Genomic DNA, 16,161 nt, shown 5'->3' with positions numbered 1-16,161 from the left:
CTGAAAGGAGTGTTTTGTTGTCTCGTTTAAAGCGCCAACTAGGGAGAACAACATCTTGATTCAATGTCATTTGGTATTGCTGCTTATTGTAATGCAGAATGATACACTTCTTAAGTAGGAAATTGTGTTTTTTGAAAGCCAACGGGTAATTCATATCCGCAATAAGCAGTGGGTTTGAATTCCTATGGAATCACTTAAAATGGGGATACAATATAAAGCCAAATAAAGATTTGACAAGTAACACAAAACACTCCAGCAGAGAGAGTTGTTGGTGTTTAAATGGAGCGGAATGATCTGGACTTGGACACCTTACTTCTGCACATGCCATCATAGAAGTCAGGAACATCAAGGGTCACTGAACGCAACATGCTGATCAAACTCTTACTCGGGTTTAAACTTCAAGTACTCCATAAAAAGCCATAAAAAGGCCGTAAAGATGGCCGAATGTTGATTACAGGCCCGAGAAGCGGAAACGTACGTGAAGCAAAGAAGTCACAAGATCCAAATTCCAACCCTGGCTTTTTAAAAAGACCATATTTTCCAAATGAGGCAAACTAATGCTAAAACCACCACGAAGGCAAATTCAACTGGAGTCCTTTTGAGAAGCGCTCTGCTACTTTGTTGTGTCACGTGTGGCAGAGTTGAGGAGCGGCTCAGTAATCAGCGACGGCTGCACAGCTAACCGTTGCTTCTCTCTCAAGCCCCATATGAAACGGGAACTATAGTAGGAGGCGAGGAAAGGAACATCTTAGCACCATAGAAATGGAGGAAGAATACGGTCAGTCACTGGTGACAGGCACTCTTCACGGGGCCACACAACAGCCCTCACACAGTAGCCTTGTGTGAGGCCCTCACCATGGACTGGCACATACATAACGCATTCAGAAAGCTGTGTTCACAACTCATTTAGTGTCCTGGATCGCTGCTGGTATACAGGAGCGGCTGATTATTGCACAAATGTAGAGATTCAGCTTGAAGCAAAGTCTTTCAAATCTAACTGTCAGACTTTCTAACACATTAAACACGTGCTTTGCTGCTTGATTGCTGAATAATGTTGAGTTACAGAGATTCAACATGTAAAGTCATTGAAGCTTTTACATTTGCTGTCAGTCACAGCTGCTGTTTTACAGCAAAGATCCTCAGGCGCACAGGAAGCAGGGATGGATTCAAGACAGTATTGAATCTACTTATCATATCCGAATCATTTCAAATCTACCTTTCAACATTCGCAAGTAACTGCAGGCTTAAATAAACAAAACTCAAAGATGTCCAAGTACTTCTTTACAATATAAATCAAAGTAACTCACAGTTTATCAAACCCTGTGTGCCAACAAACATTCAGACAGACTGGTGAGACAACCCACTGCAGTGGATCATCATGCCATGCTAAAGGCTAAGCAAAGGTTTATCAATATGCAGCTACATTATATAATAGATCACTGACACTAAATACCGTGGTGCTGCCCCATGCATGCACACTTCCATTTTAAAAAGGTCCATTTGTGATTGTAATGCATACTGTTAGAAAGTGTCCTGTACACACACACGCACACACACACGCACACACACGCGCACACACACGCACACACACACGAGGGACTGCCATCTGTGCTGAGTGCCATTAGCCAGAGTAAACCACAGCTGGGCCCCCCCCCCCCCACACCCCCTTGAGGAGCTTATGGAGGCTACATGCAGGGGAATAGTTGGCGTCTTTTGACACATCCAGGCCCATCCTGAGTGGGCCTGCAGTTTATGATGAGACCCGTCTACATGGCTGCAGGGCTGACAGCTGTCACACACACACAACAGCTCCTGTAACAGGAGACCATGTAGCCGGTCTGGCCACTCAAGTGAGAGTTACCTCTGCTGAGGGGCCACAGATCCCCGAAGGGTTTCAACTGTCCTGACTTCAAAACAACAAACTCATTTATTGATTTGTCTTCTCGTGAAAGTGACGTTCGTTTCCTACGTTTGTTGTCATTTCACGTTCGATTTCAGGCATTCAGTGAATACGTTTAACTGCAGCGACTTACATTACACGCACCATTAGCTCTGCATGCACCGTGTGCGTAGGGCTGTCCCCTCTCAGTTTATTCGTCAACTAATCTGTTGTTGGTCTGAGTCGACTAAAATCTTTTTAGTCAATTAGAATGACTTCATTCCAAGAAACTAGTGAGCACATCTCTGGTAAACACAAGATTTAAAGTGGAGCTTTTGCTGATTCTTTCGAGAAAAACTCAGGTTTTACAGATCCGTCGATTAAATCAACGAACCGATTAGTCGACAAAATTGTACGAGCATTCGTCGATTTAACAATTCCGTTGGATTAGGCCAGCTCTAATAGAGTGCCACCAAAAATGTAAACTACTGGTGAGTAGGTAAACTGTCACAATAACGAAATGACTTTTGAAAGGGACTTATATGATGAATAAAATGCTACTTTATTGTTTCCCTGTCTTACGATCTCGTAAATCTAGTCTGTGTTTTGGACGGTGTCTGGTTTTTGAACATCATTTTAGGCTTATGTAAACTTTGCTGAACATTCTTTGTTGTGCAAAATATCTATTTGATTAGTTGGGAAAATAATAACCAAATGAATCAATGCTGAGCGCAATCAGTAGTTGCAGCCCTAGAATGAAGTTAGACTGGAATGAACCGAGCTAAAGTTGAACTTGTCAGTCCACTAAACTGCTGTAACAAGCAACACCAGGAACTAATTGTTAGCCTGACTCTCTATAGAGACTATTACTGTTCCTCACTGAAACAACAACAAGCTGCAATGTAAGGACAGACATTTTGACAAAGTTGATTTCGGCATACACATGCATACAACAGGTTTCTCAATAACATCTCACGGCTCAGCAAAGTGTCGTCCTGCCTTTAACAATTCAAGAAACGTCAACAGATCCGTGCTCTACCTCAGAGGGTTCAGCCAGACTATTCTCCGGCTCTGGTGCAGCATAAATTAAGTACAGAGACAGGTCTGGCAACTAATATTTCATTTATAGAGCCAACAAACAGGCCAGGCAATAACAGAGCGCTCTATTAGAAAAAACGTCCTACGTAGCTACAAGTTAGAAAAATGGGAGAATGAGTGACTGAGCAAAACATCTAAAGTGAAGACATTGGTTATTATTTTTCTTATCTTATGTTTTTAGTGTTGGGATGAAGACATATTTTGCATCGACACTCAGTTGCCAGTTTATTAGGTACAGTTGATTAAAACAATAAATACCTTCATGAATGTTACAGTGTTCAGTTTTTGTTGAAGCAGTTTTATAGAGGGGTGGATTCAAGTTCCGGCCATTTTGGAGATCTTAGTCGAACTGTATTGCGTTAAACAGCAAGGCATTTCTGTTTAGTCTGCCCTCATTGATATGAATGGGGCGGACACAATAATAGAAACACGCGTCATTAGAACCACAAACTACAGCCTCCAAAATGATCATTAACTTTCAACATCTCTCTGAAACAGATTCAACAATAACTGAACATTATAATCTTCATGAAGGTAGTATTCATTGCAGATCTGCTCTATTAGGCTGCATTCGTTTTAGATAGCTGCACCCAATGAACTGGCAACTGAGTGCACAAGCGTCAGCCACTGCTTAACTGAAGGTTATTTTGTAACGTACATGTGTCGTAACAGCTGAAACACATGCGTTCTTGCACGTTGTATTTTTTTCTATTTCGTAGCCATTCCAGAGGCTTTTCACAGACCTTTTAGTTGAACCCTTGTAGACCGAACAAGACCAGACACTCCCCAGCTCAACAGCAGCAATTGGGGAAGGGATACTCGTCACATGAAGGCGACTTCAGGCTGAGAGCATTTTTGCTGAGGTGGCCATAAATCCTGTCAGCTTGCTGCGTTTACATTCTTAGCATTACTGTCACTCGCAGTAAGGCACTCAGGGCTACAACAGACAGACCAGCCAACTTATTGTTAGTATTATTCGTCGCATTTAATCTCTTTGTGGCCGTGCGGTCGCTTAAGGCCAGGGTTATTTTCCTTGAACGCCTGGGACAAACATCACCAATGAGTCTGACAGGGAAAATATCTGAAATACATGTATAGCAGCACTCTGTTCAGCTGCACAGCACCTTTGATAAAAGAAAAATCCCCCGTTAATGTAAAAGATCAGAACTATATCTCGGAGCTAATAACTTGTTAAGACGGGCCAACAGGGATTAAGCATAATGCGATTAGCTGTATGTAATCATGTCTGCAGGAGAGCACCATGTTAAAATGGGTTGTTGACATCAGCTGGGACACGCCTTCACATCACTCACTTTTATAGTTATTTTGGACATTGTGCTCATAGTCTGCTTCTCATTTTCACGATTCATCAGTTGGTGTCAGAAAATAGTCACAAGGTGACGTCATCAAATTCACCCTTGTTGACTAAAAAAAAATAAAAAACAATGAAAAGAGGCTGTTGCAGTTTACCTTGAAGTGACCCCATTGTGTCTCTGTGTTTACTGCGAGCCAATCATAAGGAAGGAAAAAGGGTGTCATGTTTCTGGAAATCCAAAAGCCCTAAAAACAAAGATTTGTTTTGGGACCGACTTGTTGTTCATGCCTGTAAAGCTTCGCCATGCCTACAGAAGTTGGGTTTTGCAGAAAAATCATCCTGAATATCAAATAAAGTCAGCAGTTTTTAAACAAATGTGTGACAGAAAGACAGTTATCTTAATATTCTAACAGGTTAACAGGTTTAAAAACATATTTGGCTGACATATACACTATGAGAGCCTGCCAACAAGGCCCACGATGTCGCTGCCTCCAATGCTACTGCAACAACAGCTTACTGTGCATCTTAATTAAATTGTCAAGTCAGACTCCGGCCATTGCATCTCGTGCTGACGAGGATGCGAGGATGCTAAAAGAGGATCCAGCCCGTGTCATCCTGCCCCTAACCACGCCTACCGCACTGCAGATCAAAAACACTCACGAATGTCGTCTTAACCTTCCGACAATTTAACAATTGGAATCCATTAACTGTGCTCAAATGTTACCGTGCCTGCCAGTGACTCAGCACTGTCCTCCACTGATGTGGAAAACACGCGTGGGTTTAAGGTTGGGGAACAAAATCAGATCTATCGTCCCGTTTTCCCCCATTTCTGCCTCGAAACCGGAGCACGTTAGCCTACTGTACCTTAAGCGGCTTGTTGCTTTGAAACATCCGACTTTTAGCTACAAAATAACGGCCGCGGCAGGCAGCCCATTCAGCGAAAAAAACAAACAACATGTCGCTAAAACGTGACGCAAAGGCTACAAGGCAAAAACGCTGGGATGAAAGGGTTACGCTTCCGACACGGTTAGCCACGTCCGCTCGACTTTTCCGCCTGAGTGAATACAGTAGAAGAGTATTTTTAATGTGAATTATCTGTCAGCGGCCGCGGGTGTTGTGGTCGGACGACCCGAATGTGGAATGAGAGGAGATTAAACGGAGAGCTGAACATACCGGGGACGCGCGCGTGTCTTTTAACACCGCCGAGGTGTTAGATAAGATGAGAAAAGCAGCAGAAGAAAAAAGGTTTATTACCAGGTAAACCGTCCTCGTTCAGCTGGTTTACGCGAGTTGCATTCAGAGTGGGCTTCTGTTTCCTGACAGCGGTGCTACTCTGCTGCAGTTCCCCCTCTCCACCAGCCTATCACACTCCACCGTGCAGCTGAGTAGAATTGTGGGATATCAGGACAGCCGGGGCATTATTTTAGCAGCACACCCCCTCAACACACACACACACACACAGAGACACAGAATGCCAATGAATGGCATGAGGTTTGTTGTTTCACTGGAAAAAAGCAGCGCATGTGAAATGAAACTGAATCAGTGGTGAAATGTAAAAAGATACAAAAAAACTCAATACAGCTATGCCAAGCTTACAATGCACCACTAGAGCAGAAACAATGAGTTGTTTCATCAATTAGTATAATAATAATTGGCCACTGTTTGTAATACTGTAACTGAATTGTTTATATGATTCTTTCAAGCTAAAATTACAAATCTACTCTGCTTCCAGCTTCTCAGTTGTGAGGATGCTCTGCTTTTCTTTGGACTGTTGGTTGAACAAAAACGTGCTGATGAAATATCCCCTCGATATTGCTCAGTATTGTCTCAGATTTCATACAATTAATCAAGCAAGTAATCAGCAGAGTCATCTGTAACGCAAGTAATTATTAGCTGCAGCCCTTAGTTCACTTAAACCAGATTCAGAATGCTGCGTATTTATTTTTCAAACAATGCTATAAAAACATCCAAAAAACAAAGAAATTTTTTTCTTTTCTGCAATAAAAATTAATTTAGCAAAGTTAAACAACCGTTCTGTTCACCAGACTATTTTACTGTTAAAATTATACAGCAAAAAGCTTTGATGAGCCCATTAAATATGATGCATTGCTATAGATTAAGGTAACTAACAGTATATAAAGTAGAATTAGCTCACCCTGTACCAGCCACAGAAAAATGCTTCTGAAAGATTTACTGACAGTACACTCCCAGTCTGGAGCACTTTCAAATATTCTCCAAATGAAAAACATAATCCAAGACATATTAAAAGAAACCAATATAGTGAGCACACGAACACACCGTCACACACACACACACACCTCCTCAAGGTACATACATGTGGTTGTGCGTGCACAAATACAGACATAAAAGCATTTCTTTTTAATTAATGTCTGGGTTGTTCCCTCTGGGGATTTTAGGGTTTTGCCTCCCGCCTCCCAGTGGGAACTTGACCCAACTCGGTCACCCATTTGACTTTTATTTCATCTAATTGCTTTCATGCTAAAGTAGGATACCACATGCCAACAATTTACATTCTATGCAAACACAAAAAACACACAGTCGTGGACATTACGGCTTCAGACAATTTTCTGCCGCAGTCATTCATGAATTCCCTAAATGGTGACAGACACATAGCAGGCATGCTTTGCAGATAGTAGAGGGTAAATCAACTAACGCACACAGTTCAACTCCTACAGGCAGCCAGACAACCGTCTCCTCCTCTAGCTAGCTGTAAGACAGCTCATGAAAAAAACAACACCGACAACAATGAATGTTTTACAGTGAAGACACAGAATCACATTACAATCCAAAAGGGGATTGAGCTTCTTCTTCACGTGCAAGTTTAAATTCCTTAACTTTGCAAGCAGCCATCAGTGAGTAGAGTGAGGTTTAGAGCTGCAGTAGCCAAACAAAGGGTGGAAGAAAAATATTCCTGCAACCCTCGACGCAGTGAGGAGAAATAATAGCCGGCGAGGGCTGTCAGGAAGATAGCTTTTTTCACAGCGACACTGTAATAACTCATGGCAGTATCTCTGCTGAGTCTAATGTCATAGCTCCAGTAACCATAAAAGGTCTTATAATGTGATTTTATTTAGGCGACAACATGAGGAGAGGAAGCCTTCCAGCCTCAGCAATCACACACTGTTATTCTAGCATTTCTCAAAATAGGTTATTTCACTTCCCCCCTTTCATTTCTTGTTTTTTTATATGACAGATATGATTGTTATAATAAACATCACCGCAATACGTCTCTCTGAGAATACACACTGTACATTAAGCAGGAACAACGAACTAGCTGTCCTCTGCACAGCCAAACAATAGTTATCTGCATTTAGAGCAGGTGGAGTCTGGCACATTGTCTTTACAGATAAAGACAGAAAACAAAAAGCACAAGACAGCATCTACTAACAGCCAACTCGGCAAAACCAACGTAATAAGACAGTCTAAGCTGAAATATATGAACGCGTACTTCATCTCTATTTAAAATTATTTGAATCAGTGTGTAATACAAACACTCCGGCCTTCCTCAGTGAAAATGTGTAACTGCTGACCAGCTTTATTGTATTCAGTAAATAATCTCCGCTGTACAGGAACTGATACGTTAACCCACTGTGTTTGACTGACAAATGGGGAAAACATCTTAAATTGAAACATCTTCCAGATAATTAACACTTCAAGGACATTCAAAAAAAATCAGCCCTGCGCCTCTTACAAAAATAGAGTTCCTACCGTCTATGAGTTCTCACTCTCTGTATGTATAGTGATCTGCAGATAAGTGGGAGTGCAAATCTCCTCAGAGCCTCCAGAACAGCCCTTGGTCAGCAGTATGATTAATACCACACAGGACAGACAACATGTGATCTCTGGACTCTGCGTAGCGTATGTGGCTGCTTAACTCTTCACTTTTTTTCTGCTGCGTGTAGACACTTAGTTCCTGTGCCGCTCATCTGCTCCGAGGCCCGACCTTGAACTCGGATAGCCTTGAATTCCAGCGTCTGTTCTCTCTCTCTCGAGTATTAACATAATTGTGAAACATAAGGCTATGTTGTCCTTTTCATAGAAAGTTAACTAGCAGTGCTGCCACTATCTCTTCTATTTTACATGATTCGTGACTTACAGGAAGAAAGTTGCATGATGCTGATCTGCTTACACAGCAATTTGGCATTTAATGATTGAAATTAAAGTAAAGCATGTCAAATGAATGGATTTTAAATTAGTGGTGTATTTAAAACGGTAGTGCTGCGAGACTAAGATCTGGCAGAGAAAAAACCCATTAAATCCTGGAAATTCAATTTCCAGTGCTGCAGTCAGAACAAGCAGGCTGGCACTTCATCAATACACAGTTATATCGAGTTATGTCCCTTACAATACATGGCAAAGTATCTGTGTGATCTAATTATTTATTTTTTTAAAAAGGTCAGGGGAAAAGGTCTCTGCCCAAACACAGAATTACATTTCCATTTTGTCTTTCATACACAACAGCCAGGGACTTTACCGGGCCCTTGTTACCCTCGAACTCAATGAACTCGTAGTGGAATTGGCTCCAGCTCTGCTTTCTTCTTCACCTTTAACTAACTAAAGCTACTATCCCCTGCTGTCCAGCTCTACTCAGCTGTAAGCGCATTCACTCCCAAAGGGCTGCAGGTCAGCGAGCATACGAGCCAAATTAGTGTCCGATTTTGACGACCCCGACTGGGCCAAAGCTCCCAAACCGACTCCCTATCTTGAGCACACTCTGTCATCACACTTCACCATCATTTTAGAAAAGTCATTATTTTCAACCATGGCTCCCTTTCATATAAAGCCAAGGGTACACAGTGCAGTTTAATGTGAAAAGGGGTTATTAACGAGACACTGAGGAGCACTCCCCTTCTTGTTTTTTTTTGCATGTCGGAAGCACATCTTATCTCGAAGGAATCGTAAATGTGTTCTGCGTTTGTAACCTTTGGAAAGCAGTAGGCTAATGATTGTGCCCGTCAAGTGATTAGAGACCAGGCATTTTCAGAGAAAGGGAGGGGCGGCACATATGTGGTTGGAGGCAGAATTTAGAATCATTCTTCTTCTATGGATACCAGCGTTTCAACTGAGGAGAAGAATTTAAATCACAGAATTGAATTCAGAATCCGACTGCCCTTACTCTAGGCTACGTAACTATGCCTCAGCAGATGTTATTGACGTGGGTATGCTGTGGTGCCGTCGCATGGAATTGTGGGACGCCACTATCACCTGGATGCTAAAAGGATGCTAAAGGAGATAAGAAAGGAAGCATTGAAGCACTTTTCCTTTGCGCTTGACCAGCTCTTATCAGGGCTGCCTGTTGAGATACTTCCGGGTCATTTCCCTGAGTGAGGAACCTTTCGAAGCAAAAAGGACCATTCGACCGCCGCTAAGAGTCTACAGTCATGCTAGCAGCTCAGTGTATTTACAGCGCTAAGCTAAATGCTAAGGTGCTGATGTCAGGGGATCACCAGAATTACTATCCTGAAGCAAATGTGAATGTTTCTACCAATTTCATGGAAATCCATCGTGTAACTGTTTAGATATTTCATTCAGGACCAAAGTTGTAAACCGACCAACGGCAACAAATCTAAAGGATCTGTATTTTTTAAACTTCCAAATATCAATACTAATATTGACTAGTATGGTTGGGCTATAATGCATCCGTTTGTTGTCTATGTTTAGTTACATAGTAATAGAAACAATAATGTGGGACGTGTCATAGTTTGGATAAACTAAGGCAAGGACAAAGGGAAGTTCAGTGCCTGGACGTTCACAGCAAAATAGCACATTGGAACCAGTGCAACAGAGTTTTTGGCAAGAAACAAAAGTTCCTTTACAATAGCACATTTGTTGGATGACTTCAAAGACTATAAATACCCTGTGAGTGTCAAGGTGCCACCCCACGAGCTGTAGCTTTATAAGGCAAAGGCAACCTCATACTGCACTCAAGTGATCAGGCAACATTGGGAGATAACAAAACTCCCAACAAGCTCATCTCTCCACTAAACAACATTGAGTCACAGGCGTTTTCTCCGTCAGCCCCCGAAGTGCACTGCACTCACGTGTCGAGCTCAGCTCACTTCAACTGACAGGGAATCTGTGTTGACGCTTTCATTTGCATGTTGCACTTCAGGCGGAGATGCTCTTGATGTTACAGTAGAAATAACAAGTGAGCCGGAAGAAGTTCAGCGTCTTGCTCAGGGACATTTGTTGATGGACACTTCTGATTTTAATTACATGATGATGCGAGCTGTGACGGCCTTTTTGTCATGAAAGTCACAATAAAACAGTTGCTATCTTCATTTGGTCTGAAATGAAGTTACTGACAATGTAAATGTATCGTTTATCAAAATAGTTGCACACTATTTTTCTGTCGAGCTCAAATTTTCTCTCTTTCTTCAATTGATCTAAATATGATAAAAACAAATATCTAAATATTTGAAAAAACAGCTGTGGAGATCTAAACAGTTTTTATTCTAGTTTAATAACCTGATCCTACAGAGTGCACTGTGGGAAGGTTGAGGGCATAATGTAATAACTCAATATTTGGCTCAGCCCTTTTTGTCCTAAGAATGTCTTAAGAAATTACTTTACGCCAACCTCTGCATGTCTTATCACTAAATCTTGATAATGCCAGAGATTTGCAGACTATTTCTTTTTACCTTTAACCTCTAGTTCTGACACACACACACACACACACACACGCACACACACAGGGGCACTTCCACAACCTTCATTTTGTAAAACGCCAGCAGTGCTATTGACCGTTAACTGATGTGACAGTAGTACTGATCTTAATTCCTCAGATAACAAGGCAGAGATAGTCTTTATCACTGGCAATACTCCATCAAAACACCAGCAGGAAATCTCTCCCGTAGATGAGCTTTAATTATGAACATGAATGAATGAATGATCTCGAGCCACAGAATGAAGAGTTTATCTTGTTATGTCAGCCTGACATGAAATTAAATAAAACTTCAAAAAGGAAATTGCAGGGAAATGCATTCCCCGAAAAGGTCATAAGATGTTCTTTACTGTAAGTCAGCGAAACTGGCCTTTCAATTGTAACACCTACACGACATCTTCAGACGCTCTTGTACGTTATGCTGCATTCCAGTCAAAGTCAGAGTTGGGAAACTCCCTGCTGTTCGGCCATAATTACAACCTTCCTGAGTTCAAGTGGCCCGGCTTTGAAAAACCAGGCAAGTAACACGGTCACCCACAAAATGTAAAGACACTTTCTCCATGTTACAGCTGGTATCACGTAATGACAGTGTTTGCGAGCTGTAATCAGTGAGTGCAGATTTCCATTTTGAATTTACAGCCGTTTCTCTTTCGGTCCGGCTTCTTCTCACTGGCTCAGTTTGAAAACGTGATGTCACATACTTCCAAGCACCAATCAGGATTTAGCAACAAATCAAGAGTCTGATGACAGTCGAAGGGTTGTTTGGTCAATGTCAATCAAACCTTGGTGGCACACTACTGGAGAAAATACTTTTAATAAATATAATTAAGCAGTATCGAGTCCTAAAACCCAGGAAATGAGTCAGCATTTCTGCATTTTCGGTTCCCTTCTCTCGAACCCAATGTTTCTTTGGAATGGGTTTTGGTTTCATGCCTGGAATCAGGTCTGTGGTTAACACAAGCTCAACAGATTTTAACATTTTGTTCTAACACATAACATATGTAAGTTATTACCCCACTCGTAAATTTAGAATCTTATATGCGTCTTAAAAAAGGCAGTTGCTAACAAGTGGCTAAAAAGAAACTAGAAAAACGTCATCATGCCGACTAGTCCGCCTTTAGCTTTATCAATATTATTATTATAACAATGCGTCAAAATGATAACGTCTAATGTGAACGAGATCACTCGTAGTGACGGATATATAGAGAATTATCCCCCAAAACCTGCAGCTCCTGCTTGAAAGAGAGTATCGGCTCATTGTTCAGCCGTCTGGCCCACACCTTCACTGCTTTTGCTTCCCTCTCACTGCTCTCATAGCGTCGCTTTGGGGCGCATCAGGGAGTTGTTTTCAGAAAACGCTGTAAAAACTCACCGTGCACTTGCTGCTGAGCACCAAACAGCAGACAGACACAGTGAGGGACGAGCTGGTGAACACGGTGGAGCATTTAGCTGCTAACGAGACAGATATTTCCCTCAGGAGTTGGTAGAAACTAAAAGCAAAGCTATAAGAGAGCTAATATAGGACCTACATTTGCCAGGCGGACCCAAACAGACTTCAAAAATGCGTGACTATTTTGTCCTGTAACTGCTGGATGCGTGAATAAGCAACTGTTTGCTAACCAGTTTAAAAAGGTGATGATCACATGTCAATGTTCATAACTTGTTTCCATTGCTCCCAAGAGGTCAAACCACTCTGTTATTGTAGGTTTAAGGTTTGAAATCACATTTTCAGGGGCTTTTAGGGGCTGTATTGTTATTTCTGACTATTATATCTCTAGAACGCAACATATGAGCTTTGTGAGAGAGTTTTGACTACATTGAAGCACAAGTTAAGGAGCAACCAAACACAATCCACTGTCATTTATAATTAGTCTTTAAATCTTAGGCCAATTTCAAATAATATAAAATCAGTATGGAAGGACATAACACTACCGCCCCTGCTTATATGACGTGACATACTGCAGGTGCATTTTGCATACTAAGATCTATCAAAGACAAAAGTCAGTCATGATGACAGCAAAAGCACCAGCTCAGCAAATGCTGATAATCATCTACCGGTACTCATGAACGCCTCACAGAGAAGCATGCAGCGCTGTACATGCTACCACCAGCCAGTGAACATGACAAGTCCAACAGGCTTTGCCCGGACTTACCTCTCTGGTCCTGTACAGTCACCTTCATTTAATACGACTGAACTGTGACAGCGGCCGTGTGGCCCTATAAAAAGCCATAGTGCATCTTGACAATAAATACGACTTCATTACAGCCATATAAATCTTGGGTCATTAGAAAATGTTTTAAAACAATCACCACATCGTAAAGTTTTAGTACCTCTTTTAGTAGAAGTGTGTGCAGTAAAACGTCTTAAGTTCAAAGAGCTCTTCATTTCTATTTTGGGGAGAATACAAGCGGAAACACATGCTGTGATGACTTCCCATTTCCGAACTGTCTGCCTGTGCCCAGCAAAGTTTTGATCAGGTTAGTGTGTGTGTGTGTGTGTGTTCCTAACTGAGGCTACCTTTGGAGACACATTACAGACTTAAGATCAGGTTAACGATGGTTTTAGTTGGTTACGGTAAGGGTTAGGCAAGTCGTGGTTGTTTAGGGCAACACTCCAGTAAATTAATGTAAGTCAATGTAAGGTCCCAAAAAGTGACCTAAGTAAATATTGTTGAGAGTTTGGTTTAGTTATTTTATCACCATAAACTGAAGTAGTTTTTGAACTTTTATTTTGAAGAGCTGCGCAGTATGCACTTTGGCCTTCTGTTTGCCCTTATAGTAAAACGGACGTCTCTTTTCATACACCCAGTCAGACATGTGTCTTTCTTTACCGATTACCTCAGTGTTTACGTGACATACTTCACACTTTCGTGTACAAACACGTGTACTCACCATTTCACAGAGTCACAGGGGAAAGTAGCAGCAGGCGCGTCACAGCGTGTTGGAAACCCCGGTGTGTGTGAAACAGAGAGAGAAATAAGATGAAAAATGAAACAAAACATTTACTGAGCGATTAGTTTGTGGAAATCAAACATAAAACAATGTCAATGACCGATAACTGTATGTCGATGCTGCCCAAAGTATTTCACAGTCAAGTGTTGATACGTAGTGAAGTTGTGCAGCGTACAAACAACTGTAATAAACGCTTTACCTGACTATAATGACAAGAACCAAGCTCCCTAAACACCAGCTGATACCAGTGTGTGTGCGTGTGTGTGTGTGAGCGTTTGTTACCGGAGACCAGGAATTCCGACGCGGTGCTCGTCCGGGTGAAAAGGACCAGACACCTGTAAGCGCCGACTTTGGCAAACCTTCCCAGAGACGGGGCCGAGCTAACCCCGCCCCTCCTGCCTCAGAAAGAAGGAATCGGCCCCCACAGTACTTGTAAACGGGCACGCCCACGGTGACGACGCGGGCTGCAAAGTCCCAGTGCCACCTGGTGGAGCCTTTGCAGGATGAAGGACGTGACGTCTGATGGTCATCCATGTGTCACATGACCACTAGATGGCCTCGTTAGCTTGAGCTGCATTCAGATGCTTCATGATAAAAGTCTGCAAACCAAAGTCAATGTTCCTGAACGATGGTTGAACTTGCAGACAATGTTGATTGCATAGTTTGTATTTCCTGCATTTAGGCTACTACTAAGAAGTAAAATAAATGTGTAATTCATTGGTGGAAGAAATAATCAGAGGCTTTACATCAGTAAAAGTAACACCTGAATGTAAATGTACACTATTATATAACAGCATAACCAGTAAAAGCCTTGTAATCATGTTACTTAATGAAAAGTATTATAAGCAAATAAGCATCAAAAGCAAAAGTACTTGGTGTTTGTATTATTGGATTATTTTTAGTGATGAATTAAGTAGCGTTTTATTGTTATTGCTGGTCAAAGTGGAGCTATCTAAACTGTTTTATACTTGATGTTTCTCCTAGCCTATGAGGTAGTTTAAATCTGTTTTAGCGAGGCCTACACCAAGCTAAAACGAAAGCAGTCTAATACAGCAGTCCTGCGATACGTCTCCAACCCCTTTTTCTTCTTTCCTCTCCTTCCTTCTTTCTTCCTTTGGTTAATATTATCTTCCCTTTCACGCTCTCTTCTACACACCCCTCCACACAAACACACACAGAGCTACATGCGTACTGCAATATGTGTATATGTTTCATATGTTTTCATGTTGGTCATTGTATTGCGCTACTGTGTAAACAAATTTTAAAAAGTTAAAAAATAAACAAAATTAAGAAAAGACCTAATTGGCAACTCAGTGCATTTTGTATGTACAACCTTACAGTAAGATGCAAAGTACCTTGACTACAGTGAATCTGTCAAATAAATGTAATGGAGTAAAAAGTACAAATGTATTGGGTAGAAGTATTAATTAAAGTAGCAGAAATTAGAAGTAATCCAGAAAAGCACCATCAAATTTCACCCAAGTACTACTTGAATATATGTACGTTGTTCAGTTCCATCATTGAAAGCTATGAGCAACGTGTTTGCATAAGTATACGCACAAGTGCAGAAGAACCACAAACAAAACAGGTGACAAATGAAAGAAAACCTCTGAATAAAAAGAGCAGACACATAATGATTGCAGATGTTTCCATACAGGGCAGGAATAGTAAATACAGTGAACCATGTGATTTTGCCTTCGCAGTCACCAGATCTCAACGCAATTGAACACTTGTGGGAAATGTTGGGGTTGTTCGAAAAACACCTTGTTAAGATGCGTACAGTATACTCATTTTTCTTTTTTGTCACCCATCTGAATCAGCAGATAAGCCTCTGTTGATTTCCACTTTTTAACCGTGAAGCCAATTAATAAAAAGGCCGTTGTAAATGTCACTTATAGGTTACTGGTCTCAGTTCAGTTAGCACGGACAGTGTAACATCAATACCACTGCAGTGTTTCCCAGTAATGAGAAGAAGTGCTGCTGAAGTGCAGCAAGTCAAAATCTATACCATCTGCAGGATTACCACACACTTAACCACTCACAGGCCCACAGCTTTTCATTTGTTTCCATTTATTTTTTCTAAAACCTACATGGAGCAGACAAACTATATTGGCATCGGCTTTACTTCATCTATTATCAAACAAGGACGACTACGAGACCCGGCAGGAGGAGTGTTACAGTCAAGTTTATTCAACCATGAATGTTTCATATAAACAAGTGTGCACAGGGAAG

General features: G+C 41.5%; 1 protein-coding gene across 12 annotated transcripts in view; it reads right to left on the bottom strand.

Annotated features, from left to right (window-relative positions):
• LOC306789421 (band 4.1-like protein 3) overlaps positions 1 to 14,292 on the bottom strand; it is a 42,768-nt gene extending 28,476 nt beyond the window's left edge. For 10 of the 12 annotated variants that reach the window (XM_079285355.1, XM_079285365.1, XM_079285362.1 and 7 more), the window contains exon 1: positions 5,547 to 5,688. The gene's annotated coding sequence lies outside the window, so the exon portion shown is untranslated. Of the gene's footprint in view, positions 1 to 5,465; positions 5,689 to 14,211 lie in introns of those variants that run through there. The other 2 variants (XM_079285357.1, XM_079285359.1) reach the window with 2 other exon arrangements.
• Positions 14,293 to 16,161: the final 1,869 nt, after the last annotated feature.

The sequence above is a fragment of the Melanostigma gelatinosum genome (assembly GCF_949748355.1).
Source record: "Melanostigma gelatinosum genome assembly, chromosome: 15".
Classification (NCBI taxonomy): Eukaryota; Metazoa; Chordata; class Actinopteri; order Perciformes; family Zoarcidae; genus Melanostigma; species Melanostigma gelatinosum.
The sequence above is the reverse complement of the archived record's forward strand: the minus strand, read 5'-3'. Positions and strand labels throughout refer to the sequence as shown.